Genomic DNA, 9,201 nt, shown 5'->3' with positions numbered 1-9,201 from the left:
AACATTTTTGAGTTCTGAAAGTCTGTTCAACGTTTTGCATTGCCTTCAGAAGGTCGTCAGCAATACCAGTCATTTTAAAGTATATTTTCAAGAATTTCAAGCAACTTCAGCAAGTTTGGAAATGTTTCAGTTTTCAACATTTTTCAGTTCTAAAACTCTGTTCAATGTTTTACAGTGCTTTGAGCAGGTTTAGATATTGCTCAGATATTAAAATACTTAGAAGGTGTCCAACATTTTGAGTCCTAAACTTTGTTCAAGGTTTCAAAGTACTTTGGAAGATTTTCATCAAATTCAAACATCTTTAAGTGTGTTTATAAACATTTCTAGCCACTTTTGGAGATTTAAATTTCTTATACCACGATATACAAAATCATTTCAACATTTTTGAGTTCTGAAAGTCAGTTCAACGTTTTGCAGTGCCTTCAGAAGGTCGTCAGCAATACCAGTCATTTTAAAGTCTATTTTCAAGAATTTCAAGCATCTTCAACAAGTTTAGAAATGATTCAATCAGACGGTTTTCAACATTTTTCAGTTCTGAAACTCTGTTCAATGTTTTACAGTGCTTTGAGCAGGTTTAGATATTGCTCAGATATTAAAATACTTAGAAGGTGTCCAACATTTTTAGTCCTGAAAGTTTGTTCAAGGTTTCAAAGTACTTTGGAAGATTTTCATCAAATTCAAACATCTTTAAGTGTGTTTATAAACATTTCTAGCCACTTTTGGAGATTTAAATTTCTTATACCACGATATACAATATAATTTCAACATTTTTGAGTTCTGAAACTCTGTTCAATGTTTTACAGTGCTTTGTGCAGGTTTAGATGTTGTTTAGATATTAAAATACTTGAACGTGTCCAATAACTATTTTGAGTCAGAGTTTTTCAAGGTTTCAAAGTACCAAGATTTTCATCAAATTCAAACATTCCTAAGTGTGTTTTCAATCATTTCTAGCCATTTCAGGAGGTTTAAATTTCTTATTCCACGATATACAAAATGTTTTCAATATTTTTTAATTCTGGAAGTCTGTTCAATGTTTTGCAATGTGTGACTTGGAAAGTCGACAGCAATACCAGACAGAAGGTTTTCAACCTTTTTGAAGTTTTGAGAGTTTGTTTAAGGTTTTTACGTATATTTGGTAGATTGTGCTTTCCTGAACATTTCGAAAAATTTAAAGCAAGTACAGCTGGTTCACAGTAACAGTAGCATATTCTGACAGTTTTCAATAATTTAAATTCTGAAAATTTGTTAAAAGTTTAGCAGTATTTTTTTTTCAGCAAATCTGACTTTTCCAAATCTAATTTAAGCATTTCTTGCAAGTTCAGGTGCTTACTAAGTAAGATTGCTTATATGCCAGGACATTCAAAAGATTTCTAGCTGTGAAAGTTTGTGCTTTTAAAGTATTTAGAAACATTTCAGCAATTTGTACTTTTCTAAACAACTCTTTTTCAAAATTTAAAGCAAATTTAGTTGGTTTAGCGTTCAGTCAGATATACATATTCAGAAAGGTTTGCAACATTTTCAGTATTTCTGTATTTAGGCATTTCTAGCAACTTCATTATGTTTACCTAGATCATATGCCAGGTAATTCAAAAAATTTTCAACAGGTTGAGTTCTGAAGGTCTGATCAAAGTTTTGAAATGTCCTCAGAAGACTTTCAGCAAATCGCACTATTTTAAAATTTCAAGCAACTTTAGATTGTTCCGATGCCAGGATATTCAGAAACTTGTTGTATTTTTAGTTCTAAACCTATGCTCAATGTTTCAAAGCACCATCAGAGGATTTCCAGCAAAACATTGTAATTTTCAAACATTTCTTCTAAATTCACTAGGTTTAGATGGTTCAGAAAACAGATTATACAGAAGTGATTTAGCCGAAGTTTTATCGTTTTGTGCTTTGAAAACTTTTAGAGTTTCTATACTTAAAAAACTCATACTGGTGCCGGTGATGTAAATAAAGTGAATATTCCTTACAAGTGAATTCTATTTCTGGATTGTTAATTCAGCTACTCAACTTTTTTTTAATTCACCATCAGTATAAATTAGTTAAATACTACCGGATACATCCAATTTGAATCTATTACCTTAGGTAATTAAATCAACTGGCAAATTAAACCAATAAATAACTACAAAGGCACACTTTGTCCACGTTCCACAACCTACTTTCTACATCTATGCTCGTTTCTGCACCACTATCATGCATTCTTCTCCAAGCCTGGTCGATTTATCACACTTGGGTGTTATAGATTTCTTGTATAATCTAGCGTTGTAAAATCGCCAGATCGGTTTTTATTTATCTAATTTATCCATTCAAAATTTTTTCCTGTAGTTTTGTTAGCCTTTTTGAATTCCAACCAGTATCCGCCAGACGGCATAATACCGAATCTGCATGGTTCGGTGCCCCAGTTGGTTATACGCTCCACTTGATATGCTCGGGTAATTACCAAAAATTCTATGCTTTAAATCTATAAAGAGCGGCATTAATTTAAACAATTAGATTTAATGCTTATTTCTTATGTAAGAAGCATTATAATTGATTATTCATTACCGCCTAATAAATATTTTTTTTAAATTGATTAACTACGGGGGGTAAACCGCTGAGTAAAATTTTGTACACTAATTCCTAATATGCCAGTAATGCCCAGTAATTTCTTGTAATGCCCAGTAATTCCTAATAATTAACCTAACCTAACCTAGCCTAACAATTCCCACTAACTTCCTGAATTATCACATCTGGAGAGTCTAAAAAAACCTTTTTTAATTAAAAAAAGTAAAAATAAGAAAATATGCGTGCAACGAATTAACCGGAATGGGATACCCTGTATATTTTGTCATTTTTGTATTCTATGTCAAATTCTAGACATATTTCCTTTTATACCTATCTGTATCCGTTTCTGAGATATTTACCATTTTATGCGAAATTTGATATTTTCGGTCTCCAAAACATTTTTAATTTATACATATCAGGAAAGGTTTTTTTTCTTGGTTTTTGTGTTTTGTCATGTTAGACAAGGTTTGATCTAAGAATGAGTGCAGAAAGACGTCAAAATATATAATACAGAGTGGTCAAAAAATCAGTTCTAAAAAAAGACAGGAAGTCTAGTTTTTCAAACGGAACACATTCTTATAATTCTGTCTGATTCTCAGTTCAAAATTAAAAAAGTTTGTATTACGCCACTTATTTAAAAAAATCACTTTTTAAATTGATACATTGAACCACCCTGTAACTGTCAAAATAACCGAATTAATGAAGGTTAAATTAAGTCAAAACTGTCTTTATTGTCACACACTTTGTATAGACTTTTATATGTCAATGGATAGAAAATAAAATGGACTTTCAAAAAAATATGGCCGCCTGTGTTGATAGGTTGCTTCGTTTGGCCGCCAGAGGGCTCCAAATCTAACTAAATGTTTTCCTTGACTGTTACCGCTCTAATATATTTAAAGGATTTTTTTTAAATCGGGCAGATACGGCCCTGATATTTGACACAAACCTAGCACAATGATTGCCAAATCTAAGGTGGTAGCAAAACTATAGAAATACAATCATTAAGGTCGATTTTCGCTTGCACTAACTGGCCATCCTAACGCGCAAAACCCATTAGGATAGTGGCGGTGTTTCAGGCAAATTTGACATTTACGAAAATTGCCATTTGGAAAAAATAGTTTTTCAACAAACTTCCAAGCATTACGTCGTGGTAGATATAGTAAGTCACGTAACCGTGTTTTCCTAATTTTCTATAGTAAAATTAGCCTTTAACCAGTCAAGAAATGTTTGTGGTGCATCCTGTCACTAAACCGTAAATAACACACGTGTATTTGTAGCACTTTGTATATACTTTTATATGTCGATGGACAGCCAATGAAATGAGCTTTCCACAGACGTATAAAAATCGTTTGGTTAGCCGTTTGCCCGCTAGAAGGCGTCAAAGTTGACCAATTTTTTTGGGGTATCTTTTTGTTTAATCCTTAAAAACTCGCTTAATTGCACTACTTTTAGTAGAGTTTTATACGTCTATGGATAGCTAATGAAATGAGCTTTCTAAAAATATTCTTATTTGGGTTGACAGGCTAGACGGTTTGGCCACTAGAGGGCGTCAAAGTTGACTCATTTTTTGATGAATTTTTTGTTCAATCGTTAATAACTAGCTTATTTGCTACACTTTGTATAAGCTTTTATATGTCAATGGATAGCTAATGAAATGTGCTTTTTATTGACGTATAAAGTTAATTGATTAGTGGTACGGTTTCGCCGCTAGAGACAGTCAAAATTTTTTATAGTAAAGTTACAAAATTCATAATTTTTTCTTGTTTTCCAACGGATTTCATTGAAATTACCAAACTTTATTTGTTTTATTTATGTTTATATTTCAATGGTAGATGTAAAAAAAATATTGTATGATATTTTTTTTTATTATATAATTTAGGTCTTTTCAATTTTATTAATAATACTAATTTAATGCCCAGTAATGCTTACTTATTCTTAGTAAGTAGTAAGTTTGTAACTTGATTTTGTATACCAAGAATCAAACTAAATTAAAGTGACGTCACAATTGGTCAGCCTTTTTTGGATGTGCAAACCCAAGAAAAAACACAAATTTTCTTGAAAATATATTCAGTTTTACAAAAACGTAAAATAAGTCAAAATTGATAAGATTTCTCTTGCACTTACAAAAATATGCTTAACAGTTGACTTGCTGGAGGGCGCTGTAGCAGACGAATTCTAACCTAATAATTAAAAAATAACGATAAAAAAACTGTAAACGCCTATTGTTTTAGATGCTATTATTGCCAGTTTAAATTGACAACCCTGTATATTCTTTTAAAACAGTTGTATTTTTTATGAAATACTATATATTTTTATCTTTTTTTTTTCAGGACTATATGATAGGGCTGCTGCAATATGGTTATTGTGACGCGGGTAAGTTAATATTAATTAGTTGGTTGTAAATACTGTTTATAATATTTTCACCTTGAGGAAATTGTTTCATAGAAATACACATAGAAACCACAGAATTGTTCAATAGTAGCGTGTCATTTCCCTGTTGTGCATAAAAAGTATCTTTGATTTTAAGTCATTTATTTAGTGGTAAAAATACATATTAAAAATATTGATTTTGACGATTTTAAGTGAGAAAAATACTGTTCAATTGATGTATAAAGTGTGATAGTTTTCAACAAGTTGATGAGAACATCATATATTACATTCTTATGTATATTTAAATAGAAATGTTTCAGGAACAAAATTTTACTTAAATTTTTTAATAAATAGCAACAAATAACAAAACAATTCATATTTCTTTCTTGGGAAGATTCTGGTAAGTGAAATCAATCTTTTTATACAAAAAATGATACAAAACGTACAATGATCCTGGTGTGCGACATGGATTACCGACAAAAAAAAACAAAAGGGAAAACGGAAACTGGTTCATGGTTTAGTGAACGTTTCCACTATCTCGCGCTTTGTTCGCGTCCATCTTGTGCCATTCCACCGGAACTTCCGGAAATGATGACCGCAATCCAGGGACGGTGTTGGCCGGGTAATCACGATCCCCCGTATACACATCTAATTGTTAAAACGTCACAAATTGGTAAAAGTCTGAGGTTTTTAGCTGAATGAACGTTGCGTAAAAAAAATTACGACCGTAATTAGAATAACGCAAAATGACTGCGTCATTAAGTAATCCGTGTAGTATTACGGTTATTTAAGAAAAGTTGTAAAACGTGACGACAATCTAAGTAACATACATTAATTCCTAAATTCAAATTAACCTCAATTTTAAATGTCAGATGATAACCAAATGTATAGTGTGACTAAATTTCCTAATCAACGCTACCAAAAAATGTGAACGTTTGCACTGGGTTTGAAAATTACAACTGTCTGATAGAAAGCCAAATTTTATAAACTTAATAAAGATTCTAAAAATGTGCTTAAAATAGTAATTTTTTTCCTCCAAGTTGGTTTTACCAGCGATTTTGTCCCTGACTATTCTTTCAAACTGTGTTTCTGGCAGTTCAAACTTTGACACCGCTTTTGTCCCTGACTGTACCAAATTTGGTAATGTTTTTTTATGTTATTGGATAGGAAATTTAATGAGGATTCTAAAAATGTGCTTAAAATAGTCATTTTCTTACTCTAAGTTAGCGATTTTGTCCCTGACTGTTCAAATTTTGAGACCGCTTTTCTCTCTGACTGTATTCAATTTTGTACTGTTTTTTTTTAGGTTATTGGATAGGAAATTTAAGGTCGATTCTAAAAATGTGCTTAAAACGCGTATTTTCGGGGGTAATATCCCTAGTGCATTTAATTTTTCCGAAAAAATTCGGAAAAACGAGTTTCTAAGAAATTTGTTTTAACAAATAGCATGAGCGTCGTTCTCTCGTCTTCGACACGGATGATTTTTAAAACCACTCTCGCTCATGCTATTTGTTAAAAAAAATTACTTAGAAACGAGTATTCCAATTTTTCCACAGGAAAAATTAGATGCACGAGGGATATTTGGTAAGATTATTTCCTGAGTTAAATAAACATTTTATTTTAATTAAAACAATAAGAACAACAATTAATAAGAACAATAACTTTCAAGCTAGAAAGGGTAACACTATTCTTTATGTTGCTGTCAGGAGTGTGAAATTTTTTCGAATTTTTTTCCGGAAAAACTGCTGACAGCTAATTTGACAGTTGTTAAGTGATTTTTCCACTTAAAATTTACATTTGTTATACTAATTCTTGATAGCGATTGGTCAAAATTGATAGGAAGGAAATAATCTAACTTAAAGTGGGTTTTATCAGCGATTTTATACTTGACTGTCCTTTCAAACTTTGTTTCTGGCAGCTCAAATTTTGAAATTTTTTCGCTTTTCTCCCTGACTATACCAAATTTTGTACTATTTTTTGCAGGTTATTGGTTAGGAATTTTATTGAGGATTCTAAAAATGTGCTTAAAACAGTGATTTTTTTACTTCAAGTTGGTTTTACTAGCGATTTTCCTTTGACTGTCCTTTAAAACCATGTTTCATGCAGTTCAAGTTTTGACACCGCTTTTTTCCCTGACTGTACTAAATGTTGTACTGTTTTTCAGGTTATTGGATAGAAAATTTATTGGGGTTTCTAAAAATGTGCTTAAAACGCGTATGTTCTAACTCAAAGTGGGTTTTATCAGCGATTTTATACTTGACTGTCCTTTCAAACTGTGTTTCTGACAGTTCAAATTTTGACGCCGTATTTCTCCCTGACTGTACTAAATTTTGTTGTGTTTTTTAGGTTATTGGTTAGGAATTTTATTGAGGATTCTAAAAATGTGCTTAAAACAGTGATTTTTTTACTACAAGTTGGTTTTACCAGCGATTTTGTCCCTGACAGTTCTTACAAAGCGTGTTTCTGGCAGTTCAAACTTTGACACCGCTTTTGTGCCTGACTGTACTAAATTTGGTATTGCTTTTTCAGGTTTTCTTATAGGAAATTTAATTAGGATGCTAAAAATGTACTTAAAACCGTCATTTTCTTACTCCAAGATGGTTTACTAGCCATTTTGTCTTTGACTGTCCTTTAAAACTGTGTTTCTGGCTGTTTAAATTTTGACACCGCTTTTCTCTCTGACTGTATTAAATTTTGTATTGTTTTTTTTAGGTTATTGGAGAGGAAATTTAAAGAGGATTCTAAAAATGTGCTTAAAACGCGTATTTTCTAACTCAAAGTGGGTTTTATCAGCGATTTTATACTTGACTGTCCCTTTAAACTGTGTTTCTGGCAGTTCAAATTTTGACGCCGTATTTCTCCCTGACTGTACTAAAGTTTGTAGTGTTTTTTAAGTTATTGGATAGGAAATTTCATAAGGATTCTAAAAATGTGCTTAAAACAGTCATTTTTTTACTCCAAGTTCATTTACCAGCGATTTTGTCCCTAACTGTTCTTTCAAACTGTTTCTGTCAATTCAAACTTTGACACCGCTTTTCTCTCTTAGTGTATTAAATTTTGTACTGTTTTTTGTTAGGTTATTGGACAGGAAATTTAAAGAGGATTCTAAAAATGTGCTTAAAACGCTTATTTTCTCACTCAAAGTGGGTTTTATTAGCGATTTTATACTTGACTGGGCCTTCAAACTGTGTTTCTGGCAGTTCAAATTTTGACGCCGTATTTCTCCCTGAGTGTACTAAATTTGGTAGTGTTTTTTAAGTTATTGGATAGAAAATTTATTGGGGATCCTAAAAATGTGCTTAAAACAGTGATTTTTTTACTACAAGTTGGTTTTACTAGCGATTTTGTCCTTAGCTGGCCTTTAAAACTGTGTTTCTAGCCGTTTAAATTTTGACACCGCTTTTCTCTCTGACTGTATTAAATTTTGTACTGTTTTTTTTAGGTTATTGGACAGGAAATTTAAAGAGGATTCTAAAAATGTGCTTAAAACGCGTATTTTCTAACTCAAAGTGGGTTTTATCAGCGATTTTATACTTGATTGTCCCTTTAAACTGTGTTTCTGGCAGTTCAAATTTTGACGCCGTATTTCTCCCTGACTGTACTAAAGTTTGTAGTGTTTTTTAAGTTATTGGATAGGAAATTTCATAAGGATTCTAAAAATTTGCTTAAAACAGTCATTTTTTTACTCCAAGTTCATTTACCAGCGATTTTGTCCCTGGCTGTTCTTTCAAACTGTGTTTCTGTCAATTCAAACTTTGACACCGCTTTTCTCTCTGAGTGTATTAAATTTTGTACTGTTTTTCTTAGATTATTGGACAGGAAATTTAAAGAGGATTCTAAAAATGTGTTTAAAACGCTTATTTTCTAACTCAAAGTGGGTTTTATTAGCGATTTTATACTTGACTGTCCCTTCAAACTGTGTTTCTGGCAGTTCAAATTTTGACGCCGCATTTCCCTCTGACTGTACTAAATTTTATACTGTTTTCTTCAGGTTATTGGTTAGGAATTTCATTGAGGATTCTAAAAATGTGCTTAAAACGCTCATTTTCTAACTCAAAGTGGGTTTTTCCAGCGATTTTCACTTTCAAACTGTGTTTCTGGCAGTTCAAACTTTGACACTGCTTTTCTCCCTGTTTCTATATTCTAACAGTACTTTCTTAATGTCTGTGTCAACACTCTCCTGACATTTCCTAAGTATTTCCTTACAAATTACTAATGTCTTTTGGCAAAGGTATTTAATTTGGGATAACGAGGACCTAGAAAATGCACAAACTTTTGTTTTTTGCT

The sequence above is a fragment of the Ips typographus genome, linkage group LG2 (genome assembly GCF_016097725.1).
Source record: "Ips typographus isolate SLU linkage group LG2, UJ_Ityp_2.0, whole genome shotgun sequence".
NCBI lineage: Eukaryota > Metazoa > Arthropoda > Insecta > Coleoptera > Curculionidae > Ips > Ips typographus.
This window is presented reverse-complemented; position numbering follows the sequence as displayed.